The 12,862-nt window shown below is 50.0% G+C and overlaps 1 protein-coding gene across 2 annotated transcripts in view; it reads right to left on the reverse strand.

The window, feature by feature from the left end:
* Positions 1 to 12,862, reverse strand: part of SEMA5B (semaphorin 5B) — a 546,394-nt gene that overhangs the window by 231,016 nt on the left and 302,516 nt on the right. The window lies entirely within an intron of this gene.

Raw genomic sequence — 12,862 nt, forward strand, 5'->3', positions numbered from 1 at the left:
ACACATCGTGGGGTGGGCCCGGGTGAATGTGGAACGAGGGAGTTTTAGAGGACCCCTAGACATCCTGGTGGTCAAGCGCCAACTGACCACACTCCTAGGGCTGGCTTGGTTCCAGCCTCTGGGAATCCAGCTAGTGGGGGTAGACCACATGCGGACCAGCAATTTCGACGGGGTCTGCCGGGAGTTCCCAGAGGTCTTCGACGGGTCCCTGGGGAGCTACAAGGGGCCGCCCATCACCCTACCGATCGACCCAACGGTCCGGCCCATAAGGCTCAAGGCGAGACGCGTCCCGTTCGCCCTAAAACCGAAAATAGAGGCGGAACTGGACCGCCTCACGGCCCAAGGCGTCCTAGAGCCAGTCACATACGCCGACTGGGAGACCCCTATAGTGACACCCGTAAAACCCAACGGGGAGGTGAGGATCTGCGCTGATTACAAGTGCACGATCAACAAGGCTCTACAGGACAATCCCTACCCAGTCCCGGTGGTCAGCCATGTCCTCGCAGCGCTAGCCGGGGCGAAGGTTTTTGGGAAGCTGGACTTAGCTCAGGCATACCAGCAACTGCCGGTCGACGCTAAGACAGCAGAGGCACAGACAATCGTGACCCACAGGGGGGCGTTCAGGGTTAAACGGCTGCAGTTCGGGGTGAGCGTGGCTCCGGGGATTTTCCAAAGCATAATGGACTCTCTCCTTAAAGGGATCCCCGGAGTCCAGCCCTTCTTCGACGACGTTTTGATCGCCGCCCCCACCGAAGGAGAGTTCAGCCGCCGCCTGCGAGAGGTCCTCAGACGGTTCCAGGCGGCGGGACTGAAGGTGAAAAAGGAAAAATGCTTGTTGGGTGTTCCGCGAGTGGAGTTCCTGGGCTTCGCAGTGGACGCAGCGGGAATCCACCCAACCGCGGACAAGACCAAGGCCATTGTCCAGGCCCCTGCCCCCAAATGCAAAGCAGAACTACAGAGTTTTCTCGGATTGTTGAATTTTTACCACTCATTCCTGCCGCACAAAGCCGCGGTGGCGGAACCATTACACCATTTGCTCGATAAACAAGCCCCATGGGTCTGGGGAAAGCGCCAAGCCGCGGCGTTCCAGGCGGTCAAAGACCTCTTAGTCTCAAACGCGGTTCTTCATCACTACGATGAAAACCTTCCCCTGATCCTGGCTTGCGACGCCTCTCCCTACGGGGTGGGAGCGGTCCTGGGGCACCAACTCCCGGACGGGAGGGAAGTGCCGGTCGCCTATTACTCCAGGACTCTGTCCCCAGCCGAGAGGAACTACGCCCAGATCGATAAAGAGGCCCTGGCGATCGTGGCGGGAGTCCACAAGTTCAACGACTACCTCTACGGTAGGCGCTTCACCATTGCCACGGACCACAAACCACTCCTCGGCCTCCTAGCCCCCGACCGGCAAACCCCCCAAATCCTTTCACAGAGGGTTTTACGGTGGAACCAGTTCCTGAACTCGTACACCTACACGTTGGTCCACCGCCCAGGGAAAGCAATGGGGCACGCCGATGCCCTCAGCCGCCTGCCGCTGCCCGCCACAGACCCAGATCCCGCCCCGGCCCACGGGGTGATGCTTATAGAGTCCCTCCCCGAGCGCCCACTACACGCCGAAGAGGTGGCTCGAGCTACGGGCAGAGACCGCATCCTAGCGCGGGTCAGGGACTGGGTGGGAAGGGGGTGGCCAGCGGGCAAGGTGGAAGATGCATTCAGGCCATTCACGTCCAGGAAGGACGAGCTATCGACCCACAAGGGGTGCATACTCTGGGGGAGCCGGGTGGTGGTTCCCCCCCCCTTGCGCAGACAGGTGTTGGAAGATCTCCACGAGACCCACCCGGGCATCGTGAGGATGAAAGCCCTGGCCCGGAGTTACGTGTGGTGGCCAGGCATGGACGAGGAAATAGAGGGGTGGGTTAGGAGGTGCCAACCCTGCCAGGAGTCCAGGCCCAATCCGCCGTCCGCCCCGGTCCACAGGTGGGAGTCAAACGGGCGGCCGTGGTCCCGCCTCCATTTAGACTTCGCGGGGCCGCATCAGGGGCAACTCTTCTTTATACTGGTAGATGCTCACACAAAATGGTTGGAGGTGATCCCGGTCACCTCGACCTCCACCGCAGCAGCCGTCCGGGCGCTCAGAAGGGTTCTCTGCACACACGGGATCCCTGACACCCTAGTGACGGACAACGGCACGGCCTTCACCTCCCGGGAATTCCGAGAGTTCACCGAGAGGTACCTGATAAGGCACATAAGATCCGCTCCCTTCCATCCAGCCACCAACGGCCAGGCGGAGCGGATGGTGCGGACCACCAAGGAAGCCCTAGGGCGCATTGTCCAGGGGGATTGGGACCACCGCCTCTCCGCGTTCCTGTTCCACAACAGGATCACCCCAAACCCCACAACTGGTTTCAGCCCCGCCGAGCTGCTCATGGGGAGGAAACTGACCACCCGGTTAGATAGGCTCCACCCGGACAGGGCGCCGGAGGTCCGCGGGTCCCCCGAGGTTCGCGAGGCAGTAAGGGGATTCTTTCCGGGCGACCCGGTGTACGCGAAAAACTTCGCAAGCGGCCCGGAGTGGGTAGCCGGGAGGGTCCTGAGAGTAACCGGCTCCCGATCCTACGAAGTGACCACAGCAGGGGGCCAAGTACTGCGGCGACACATCGATCAGCTGCGCCGCCGCACCCTGCCCGAAGAGCCGGAGGCAGCCGGGATCAGGGAACTGCCGGAAACGGAGTCCCCAGAAGGGGCCCCGCCGACTCAAGAACAGCCCATATACGAGGTCCCCGGGGCCGCGGAACCCGTACCAGAGCCGCTACCCGACCCGGACCATCCACCGCCAGAAACGGAGCCACCCGCAGCAGGGTCGGGCTCCACACCAATAGCAACCCCGAGGAGATCAACCCGGGAACGCAGGGCACCAACGTACCTACAGGATTATGTAGTTTAAACTAGGAGGGGAGGAGTGTAGAGTATTGGAATCAGCACAGCGCCGCGCAACCCGAGCCGCCCGCGGGTCGCCTTGCGCAGCGCGGGAAAGCCACCCCAATCAGCTCCAAGGGCGGGAAGCTCAACTGGCCAGGATTGGGCTGGCCAGCAAAGGGGATGTTCCGGGATGCTTGTATATATTAGCGGACCCGACCGCGTGTTAACCAGTTCGGTAGTGTGCTAGCTATTAAATACTTATGCCTTCACCACGACTCGTCTCTCAGTACACTACAGTCTTAAAGGTGCTTTCCTTGTATTTCTCCCACGGCTTCACAGAACTGGGCAAAGGAAGCTCTGGCTCTTTCCTTCCTTCCCCAGGGAACTTGGGGGGGGGGGGGGAGAGCCTCAGCCAATAGAAGGAAGAGAGGCTTGGCTTAGTAACTTTGCTGCACAATTGAGAGAGCCTGAAAAAACAAGCTCTGTCTCCCCCCCACTTTTTCCCCAAGGGAGGAGCCTCTGCCAATGGAGAAAATAGAGGTTTTGCTCTGTAGCTCCTGTGCAATTGAGTAAGCCGGGCAAAGCAAGCTGTGATGCAGAAGGAAGCAAGAGAAAGGGAGAAGGAAGCAGATGACAGCCAGTTGCTTGGGTGCCTGATAGGAGCCTTTCAGGGGCCTCATTTGGCCCCCAGGCTGCATCTTTGACACCCCTGCCCTAGACTACCTGGCATCCTAGGCAAGGCTAAGTTCTGGCACCCTCCCCCCCCGCCACTGATAACCAATTTTTAAAAACAGATAAGCCAGTTTTTAAAAACAAACATGCCACTTCCCATGCCCTGAAACTCTGGTTGGTCTCTAAGGCGCCTGAGTTCAAATCTTGCCAGACCAAGAGAATTCCCTGGGAACCCACCAGAAAAGAGATCTCCCTCCCCTTACCTGCACACCATGGCTCTTCTCAAGCGCACCTGCAGGCTCCAGCTGCTGGCCACTGACCACATCACAGATTGCTGCTCTTCCCATCAGCCCAATCCCTGCTTTCTCAACATGGCTCAGCTGCCCTCTTGCCTCCCACACAGACCACTGGAGAGCGCCACACCACAGGCTGGTTTCACCAGCTGTGGGGTGGATGGGTGGTGTGTTTTGGTTTTGTTCTCCCCTGATACGACATTTTGATGGCACTCAAGGAACCGGCAGGATGCTCTTGCCCTGGCCAAGCAAAGCATCCAAGGAGGAGGCTGATAGGCCCCCCTCTGTCTGCCTGGATACAATTCGGGAGGGTGCAGCCCTGGAGGCTGTCCCAGCAAGGACCCCTGCACTGACTTCTCCCACCCACTCCCCTGCTGCCTCTTGATTTGTAAAGAGAGCTCCTTTCCACCTTGGGGACTGGTGAGAAGAGGCTCCCTTGCAGGGAGCGCTATCTGCCCTTCCCAAGCTTTCTGCCCAAGCTGCCTTCTCCTGCACTCTCCATCTTCTGCTGGCCTGGCTCACAGCCTGCACACTTGCTCCCTCCCCCCCCCCTCGACCCCATGCCCACCTCACCCTCCAGCTGGCTTTGCAGTGGAAGCCGTCTGGTTTCCTGCCCTTTCAGTGTCCTGCCAAGCCCCAACCCTCCGCAAAAAGCAGTGAGCAAGCAAGCAAGCACTACATCGGGCTTCCAAAGGCTTTAGGCCTTCCGGGCTGATCTGAATAACTGGGCTGCCAGTGCACCTGGAGGGGCTGCTGGAGATCTCAAGACCCATCCCAGGGGGCTGCCCCCCCCCAGTGTTTTGAGCTTCTGGGCACCTCTGGAATTCTGGCAGGGGGTGGTGGGCACAACTACAGAATGGAGGCATACACACACTTGGAGGAAGCTGAAGAGCAGGGGAGAAGAGGGGTCCTTTTTAGAAATGCACCCAACCGCAAGAGAAAACCATGGGGGTCTGGCTCCAGTTCCAGGTGCAGCCAGATGGGAGCAGCTCCCTGGGGGCTGCCACCTCCTTTTGACCATCCAAAGATCCCATCCGCCGCTTAGCAGTGGCCCCCTCTTCCTCTGGTTCCTTCTACCTGCCCTGGGGAACCTGCACCCCACCCCGTTTTTTTCTGTTCCGGAGAACTGGAAAGTGGGAGAGGAGTTCTTCCTCCCAGAGGGGGGTGGAGGAGGAGGAAGGAGAACGGGTATGGGAGAGCCAGGTGGGCAGGGCCTTCTAAGTGGTGGCTGTGGCACAGTTTTAGAGGTGGTGCTGGAGGAAAGAGCTCCGTCCTTGCGGTTCTCTGGCTTGATCTTGTATTGGCTGTCATGACTTGCAGGCTGTGATGCAACCCAGCTGGAGAGTCACAGGATTTCTTTTAGCAGGAGTGTATCTTAAAATTACATTGGCACTTGTCAAGTTTTTTTTCTCAGCCAATTAAAATGAGAAATTGGCTGGACTGCGAGCATCAGTGCAGAGGCAGTGGGACCACTAGCTATAAGGAAGGGAAGGGAAAGGAAAGGCCTGCTTCCACACTCACCTCCCCTGCGCAGCAGCCGCAAGCCCAGCCACCGTCAAGGCAGTCATCAAAGTGGTCCTCCTGCAACGCCACTGCCAGCCCAGCCACCCCCAATGATGACTCCAGCTCCCCCTCCCCACCGCCAGGCTTTCCTGCCTCCTGCCTGCCTCCCACACCATGCCTGGACTCAGTCCTGCTGCTGCCGGGGGGAGGGGGAGGCTACCCGACTACAGCTCTGGCCACTGCTCCTCCTCTGATGCCTCCCCCTGGGGCGTGAGTCACACAGGGGTGCCCAATTCAGTGCCCCCAGAAGCCTGGTGCCCCAGGCAGTCACCTGGGTTCACCTAGTGGCAGGGCCAGCCTTGCACATCACCCAGGCCAACCCAAGCCACAAATCACATGACTTGCCAAGGCCCGCAGAGGGAACAAGTCTCCCGGAACGTTCTCTCCTTAGTTTTCCAGGACTCTGGGTGTGAATTGGATAGTTTAGCAGGAGTGTATTTTAAAATTACATTGGCACTTGTCAAGTTTTTTTCTCAGTCAATTAAGATGAGAAATTATTAAATCCCTATATTCTGTTATATAGCTACATATATTAATAAATTTTCTTTTATTTTTAGTCTCAGCGTGACACTGTGCAGAGCCGAATTGGCTATACGAACCGTATCATTGAAGTATAAGTTCTCCACCTTGATAGTTTTTGTGAGTTCTTTCACAACCAATTCTATATTTTTCTTATAATATTCATTATTATTTTTTAAAAAAATACATCCTTTGCTTATTTTTTCCCGCATTTATCTCCTCTAAGTTAACCCATACAAGTTAAATTTCAGATATACTACTAACACCTGTGCCCTGGTTTTGGCTTCAGTGATTTCATAGACTCAAACAATTATATTTTCAGTTCAGTTTTAACATGTTTAGCAGTGATCAAAGCATCTGCAATTAAATTGTATTTCATGCTACTTATAGGCGGGTACCTGATTCTAACCCTAAAGCAATTTGAACCAACTCATGTAAGAAAACACAGCTTGTAAAGATTGCAAAACAGATAAAACACATTAAAGAATCTAAATTCATTTCTGTGAACCATGACACACTGAAACCATAACTGAGAACCACCACATCTATCGCTACACTGCACGCATTCTAAACTACCACTAGTCCTTTGTCTTCTCAAATCTCTTCCCTGTGGTAGCTGTTCTACACACTTTTCACTTTGTTTGGTTATGAACCTAAACATGAATTTGTATTCCATCCTTTCCTCAAGGGCTTCAGGGTGGTATATATGGTGCTAATATTCCCTCTAAGCTGTGGAGTCTTGTGAGCAAAAATGCTGCTTCGTGAGCTGCTGGCATTAAAGTTGTGAGCTACTCCATAAATTAGCTTGCTCTGGGGGGCATTTTTCCTGAGCTGAGGCAAAAATGTGTGAGCCAGAGGCTTAAAAACTAGGTCACACTAACTCAGCTTACAGGGAACACTGTATGAGGCATATCCCGTTCTATTTTCAAAACAACACTGCTGTCAAGTCGGCTGATTCAATAACGAGGCCTTGTTGATACAAAGTTTCTAGTTTGTTATCATTGCTCTCGACTACAAGGAGATTGAAAGACTGAGGATCATACAGTTGAATGTAATCATATAAGGTACACTTCAAAAGGATTCTTGAGGGAGGGGGTACTATGCATGGCACATTCACACATTGATGTTACAATTTCGTTCTCAGGCCTATCTTGGCCTTGAGCGTCTCCTCCCACTATGCCCAGCCTGAGAAGGCACTATAATCTCTTTCACATATTCCCATTTCAAAGCAAACTACATAACAAAGGAAAGGAGGGGGGAAAAGGAGAGTTCAAGCTAGCAGCATTGGCATACAGTATGGCTTTTACCCAGGATGCTTCTCTCCTGAACCAAAGATTTAGTACAGACTTGACCAGAGTTAAAGCAGACTTGATAACTGCAGGGTATTAAATGTGGAGGGAAGCTCCTGCTGTGGCCATCAGACCTTGTTCCATCCTGCCCTCCTGGGTTTTTCCAACATTGGAAGAGGCTTCTCTCTCTCTCTCTCTCTCTCTCTGTTCAACTGCTGCCACCACCTGACCTTCTGTTGGAATTGCCCACTGGAATGGTCAGGACTCTCAGCTTCCCTTCCAAGTTCTGAGGCCTTGCCTCTGTGTCTCCCAGAGTCTGGTTACCGTGGGGATAGCTTGCTGCCTTGTGCACCATAGGGAAGTAGCCACTTGCCAAATGACTGCCCTCCCCTTTCTCCTGGCACTCCTTTTAAAATAGGGTATCCAAGATGGTGGAGGTCTATGTGGCAGAGAACCACTACCAGAAACCAAAAAAAATTTAATCTAAAGAAAATGTTCACAAGCATGCTTTTAGCACAGCATCAGAATGAGAAAGGGATTCAAAAGAAAGCAGTAAAATATAATTCTTCTGTGCCTTCATCTATATATGCCCTGTCACAGGAGTGGCCAAACTTGCTTAACCTAAGAGCCACAGTGTCAGATGTTTGAGAGCCACAAGACATGAACGTCAGGAAGGAAGGAAGGAAGGAAGGAAGGAAGGAAGGAAGGAAGGAAGGAAGGAAGGAAGGAAGGAAGGAAGGAAGGCAAATAGATGGGGAAGGGAAAGGTGAAAAGAAAGCAACTTTAAATTCATTTTCCAAGCCGCTGACAGGCTTGGAGAAGTGATGTAAAAAGACAAATGCCTTCTCCAAGCTGGCTGATGAGGTGGGGGAGGGCTTTGTGTGGAAGAGCCACATGTGGCTCCTGAGCCACAGTTTGACCAACCCTGCCTTATCATATGTTAAATATAAGGCAGGCTCCTTAGCTTAGATAGCTACAGATCTCTACAGAAACACCATAACTTTCAAGCCTCCTTCCTGCGTGTAGGCCAACGCATGACGATGGCCTTCTCCAGACTTCCATTCCAAAATGCATTTTTCCACAGGTGGTTCTACTGATAGAAAGAGGGAGGCTCAAGGTCTCAGTGAGGTTCACACCAAAGTGGGAATTCTAACCCAGATTTTTCCCAGCCCAAGTGATACATTTTAGTTACTACATTATATTGGTATTACCAGATTAGCACTGTTAAAACACATAGGTTCTTCTTGCTAGTATTTATATGCTGAAGTGGGATGAACAAGTTTAACATGTATAAAAATCCATCCATATATTGTTCTTAAGGAGAGTGAGCACTGATCTCAATCCAGACTCTTTAGAAAGAGGGGAAATGAATACGTTTAAGCTTCCCTTGTGTATTTTCTTTCATAGAAATATGTTTATTAAATTCTTGGCTACAAGGAATAGATGTATGACATAAATATATGGCAGATGAGATGGAGATGGGTAGAAATAAAGGAGAAGCTAAGTGTAGGTTGCCTGAGAGTGTATCCCAATTTGCATGTGATGTTGGATGGGAAGAAAATCGTAACTGTGCAACACGAAACAAATCTGGTGTCTCATTTAAACTAGAAACTCAGCCACTATAGATATGGTGCTGGCATGCCAGGAACACGTAGTCCAGGTTGGTGTTGTGCTACAATTCAAAACACAACTGCCCAGTATAAATGAGACTTTAGGTTGCATTGGTCTGACTGCGCCCATCAGCATTACATTGAAATCAGACCAGGGAGAGGGGAAATAGAGACGGAGAGAGAGAGAGAACAAAAGCAAGTGTGTGTGTGTCTGTGAAGTCAGAAGTTCTTCACACCGAACCTGTGTTACGGTATGCTTGCATGAAAGCTTGCTGTACAGTGATTGTGAAAATAAACTTTGATAAATAACTAACATTTGATAAATGGCCTCAAAGTGTGCCATTCACTCAAGTGACTTTATAACTACTTATCATCTTAGGCAAAAATCTAAAAAATGAACATATCCTGAGAGATAATATACAGAACACCCACTGATCATGACATAGCCACTCTGCTACTTAGCATTGGGGGTGTGCATTCGGATATACCCAAGCTAAAAATATACAAGGAAATTTCTTATTGGTGTTTTTTTTTTTTAATCTATTCAGTATCCCAAATATATCTGTTCACAGATTTTTTTTCAGTGCTGCACATCGCTTGAAAAATCCTCCCCCCTCAGTTTGGATAGGGAGTAATAGTGATTGATGGCTAGCCCCTCTAAATTCAGAAACTGGGAGGGCGAAGGGACCTGAATCAGAATACCATATTAGTATCTGGAATTCAGGAGTATCAGGAAAAATTAGGGGGGGGGGGGTGTCTAAAAATCACCTCCTTCCTTCTTCTTTTTTTTTGCACACCCCTAGCTAGCATCAAAAGGAACTACTGAATACACATAGGGAGAAGCATTGAGATCAGTCCCCAGTACAAGGAAGTACTGGAAGACAAGATCCCTTCTTTTTTGCTTTATTAATGCTTGAGACTACAAAAGCAGCGGTCCAATGTTTCCTCTTCATTTTCCCCATGACTAGTGGATGCAAAAATGTATCATGTAACATCAGTGCATCACATTTTTCTCAACTCTGCAAGCAACAACCAAGGAACACGATTGAGAAACCTGCAAGATAACTAATGTTATTGTGTACATTTTGCAGTACTAAAACACTATCAGAGGCAAGAGGAGACAACAATATATTCAGCAACCTTTAATAATTAAAAAACCCAAATGACATCAAATTCTACAGCAAGAGATCAACAAAGAGTTAGTATAAGAAAGCCCGCTTGCTCCCAGATAAAGATATACTGATAATTGGTGTGTTGATTCAAAATCCATACAGTTTCTGCACCCCAAACACTAGTTGTGAGTCCTTGATTAGGAAATGGCACACATGAGGGCTCACAGTAAGCAATAAATATACACAGAAGTAATTCCAAGCAGCCGTACTGAGAACTAAGCCTCTTTTATCCAGTGAGGCTTAATCCCGGGAAGGTGCGCTTTGGGTTTGCTACCACAGTGCAATCGCATAGATCTGCACGTGTTCATATATTCTTGCGATTTAGGTTTCTGTTTGCAATTATTTTTTTAAAAATGAATTGTATTGTATATTAAGATTGTATTGTATATATATTAAAAAATAAAGATTGAGACTGCTGCCTTAATCTGAAAATTCAGTGTAATCTAAAAAAAATATGATCTCTAGAATTAATTCAAGCAGTACCACTAGTTCAATGAGAGTTGGAGACACAGACAGCAAGCAGCTTTCTGGAAGGGCATTTATGCTTGCGTGTTTGAATGCCTTGCGATCAGTGGTGGTGTTAGGGAAGTTTAATGGCATTCCGTACTCCAATAGTTTCTGCGGATGTGGTACTGCTTGAATTAACTCTAGAGATCATATTTTTTTTAGATTACACTGAATTTTCAGATCTGAGGGATGCATTGCTTTTTCCTTTTCTTAAGTGGGATTTTATATCTCTAAAGCTAAGACTTCTTGGTTATTAAGAGATAAACAACTAGGGTTGCCATTCCGCAGGTCCGAGCAGGGGATCCCCCAGTTTTGGGGGCTTCTCAGCTGGCCGATGGTGGAAACCCCACTCCTAAGCAGGAATGTAGTGCGGGCGGGGGGCTCTGGGTTTTTTTGGGAGGGGGGGGGTTGGCAAAACTCTGAGAGCAAATTTACCATAGTTTCACCCAAAAAACAGAGTGTTGCCACAGGCATCATTGACACAATGACATCGCTTCTGAGTGATATCAGCGCATACCCACCCACCCCAGAACTCCTCCCAAATTCCCCCACCAGAGAAACGACAGGACCTGACAAGCCTATAAACAAGTAAGTTAGTGTGTGGCTAAATTTTGGGCGGCTGTAATAAAATCACTACTACTCTGGTAGTAAATCTTAGGCTTCCCTTTTGGTGTGCACTGGCTTGCTGCCTGACTTTTGTTGTATAAAGAGCAATTAAGAAGTAAGAAAGAAGACGAGCCCACTGCTAGGGCTGCCATCCCCCAAGTCTAGGAAACAATGAACCTAAAAAGGCTACTGTGGTCAGAAATTACTATGCTGTAACAGTGAAACAATAACAATTTAATAAAAACAGGTGTCGAGTTAAAACATAGTATGCAATACGGACTCTTCAATTTCATACAAAACAGTTCATATTCCAGATTCACAGCAGAATATTCCTCTTCTTAAAACCCCGTAAGTAGTAAACCGCAACAGGACCAAAAGGCGATAGAGAACTGTGGAGACCTTTCAGTCCCTTGGAAATCCCGTACCTGAGGAAATCTTTGAATGAAACAGGGATGGAAAGTGTACGGTCCTGTTACAGCATAGTAATTTCTGTCTTTCTTTTTTTGAATTGATATTTTTATGAATTTAACCTTGTGTGATTATTCTTTTTGAATCGTATTCCCCAGATCTAGGCAGGGAATCCCCTGGTTTTGGGGGCTTCTGCTTGCTGCTGGCCAGTTGGCTGGAAGAGGCAACCCCACCCCCAAACGGAAACGACTCTGAAGCGCTGACATCACAGTTCCCTGTTGCCTTCCTCTTTATTTTTGGGGGGGTGGTGAACAGTTGCAAAGCACTAAGTGAGCATGTGCATGTGAAGAAGGCGCCCTTGTACCATCAGGACTTTTAAGCGGAAGGAGAAGGGAGGAGCGGGAATACTGTTAGTGGGCAGGGCGGAGCTGGCGCAAACTGCTGCTCACAACCTGGCTGTACATTCACACATACTTTGTATGGACTCTGCATTAATTTTTTAGTCATTCGACCACCATATGCTCAAAATGCAAAGGTGAATGGAATGTGGCAGCGTCCCTTTGTACTCAAGGAAGGGATGGGATGGGGAGAACAATCTCAGAAAAAAGTCGCTTGCTGTAACGGATGTGAATGATTCATGCCCTCACGCTGAACGAGGGAGAAGGGGAGGCAGCTGAACCCCCCCTCAACCCCGGAAGGAACTGCTGTCACCACCTCCTCCTTAATATGCTCTGTTCCAATCCAGCCAATCACGGCTCTCTCCTGGTGTCAAAGAGAGGTAGGTAACCCTAGCAAACACAGAGAAGCTTAGCTCTTGTCTGTGACTGAGCGATTCAAAAGGCATTTCTAGGAACTGAGTCTAGGAGGATGGGTGGGAGAAACAGCTGCTAGACTGCCTTGGTGAGCTTTGCCAGGGCTCCCAAGGTTCAGGATGTGGCCTCGCAGTGGAATCAGCCGAAGTTTTGCATCCAAGCAACTGGAACAGAAACTGCAAGTAAATTGCCTATGACGAAAAAGGAGTGGCTGGGAGCCTGGTAGGAAGGATGATGACATCACTTTTGGGTGACATCAGCATGTCGAGGATGTCCCAGAACTCCCCCAGATCTCCCCGCTGGCAAGTCAAAGGGACCTAGCAACCCCCCCCCCCCCCGCATGCACAGAAAAATTGTTGTATCATGATCCTAACATGGAGCAAGTCCAAACAGACAGCGACTCTACCCTGGAAATGGTGTTTACTCAAATGTATGTTAGCACCTTCTTGCCACATTGAGCCTCCAAATGTTCCACTTCACCCGCATATTAAAACA

The sequence above is a fragment of the Heteronotia binoei genome, chromosome 21 (genome assembly GCF_032191835.1).
Source record: "Heteronotia binoei isolate CCM8104 ecotype False Entrance Well chromosome 21, APGP_CSIRO_Hbin_v1, whole genome shotgun sequence".
Taxonomy (NCBI): Eukaryota; Metazoa; Chordata; class Lepidosauria; order Squamata; family Gekkonidae; genus Heteronotia; species Heteronotia binoei.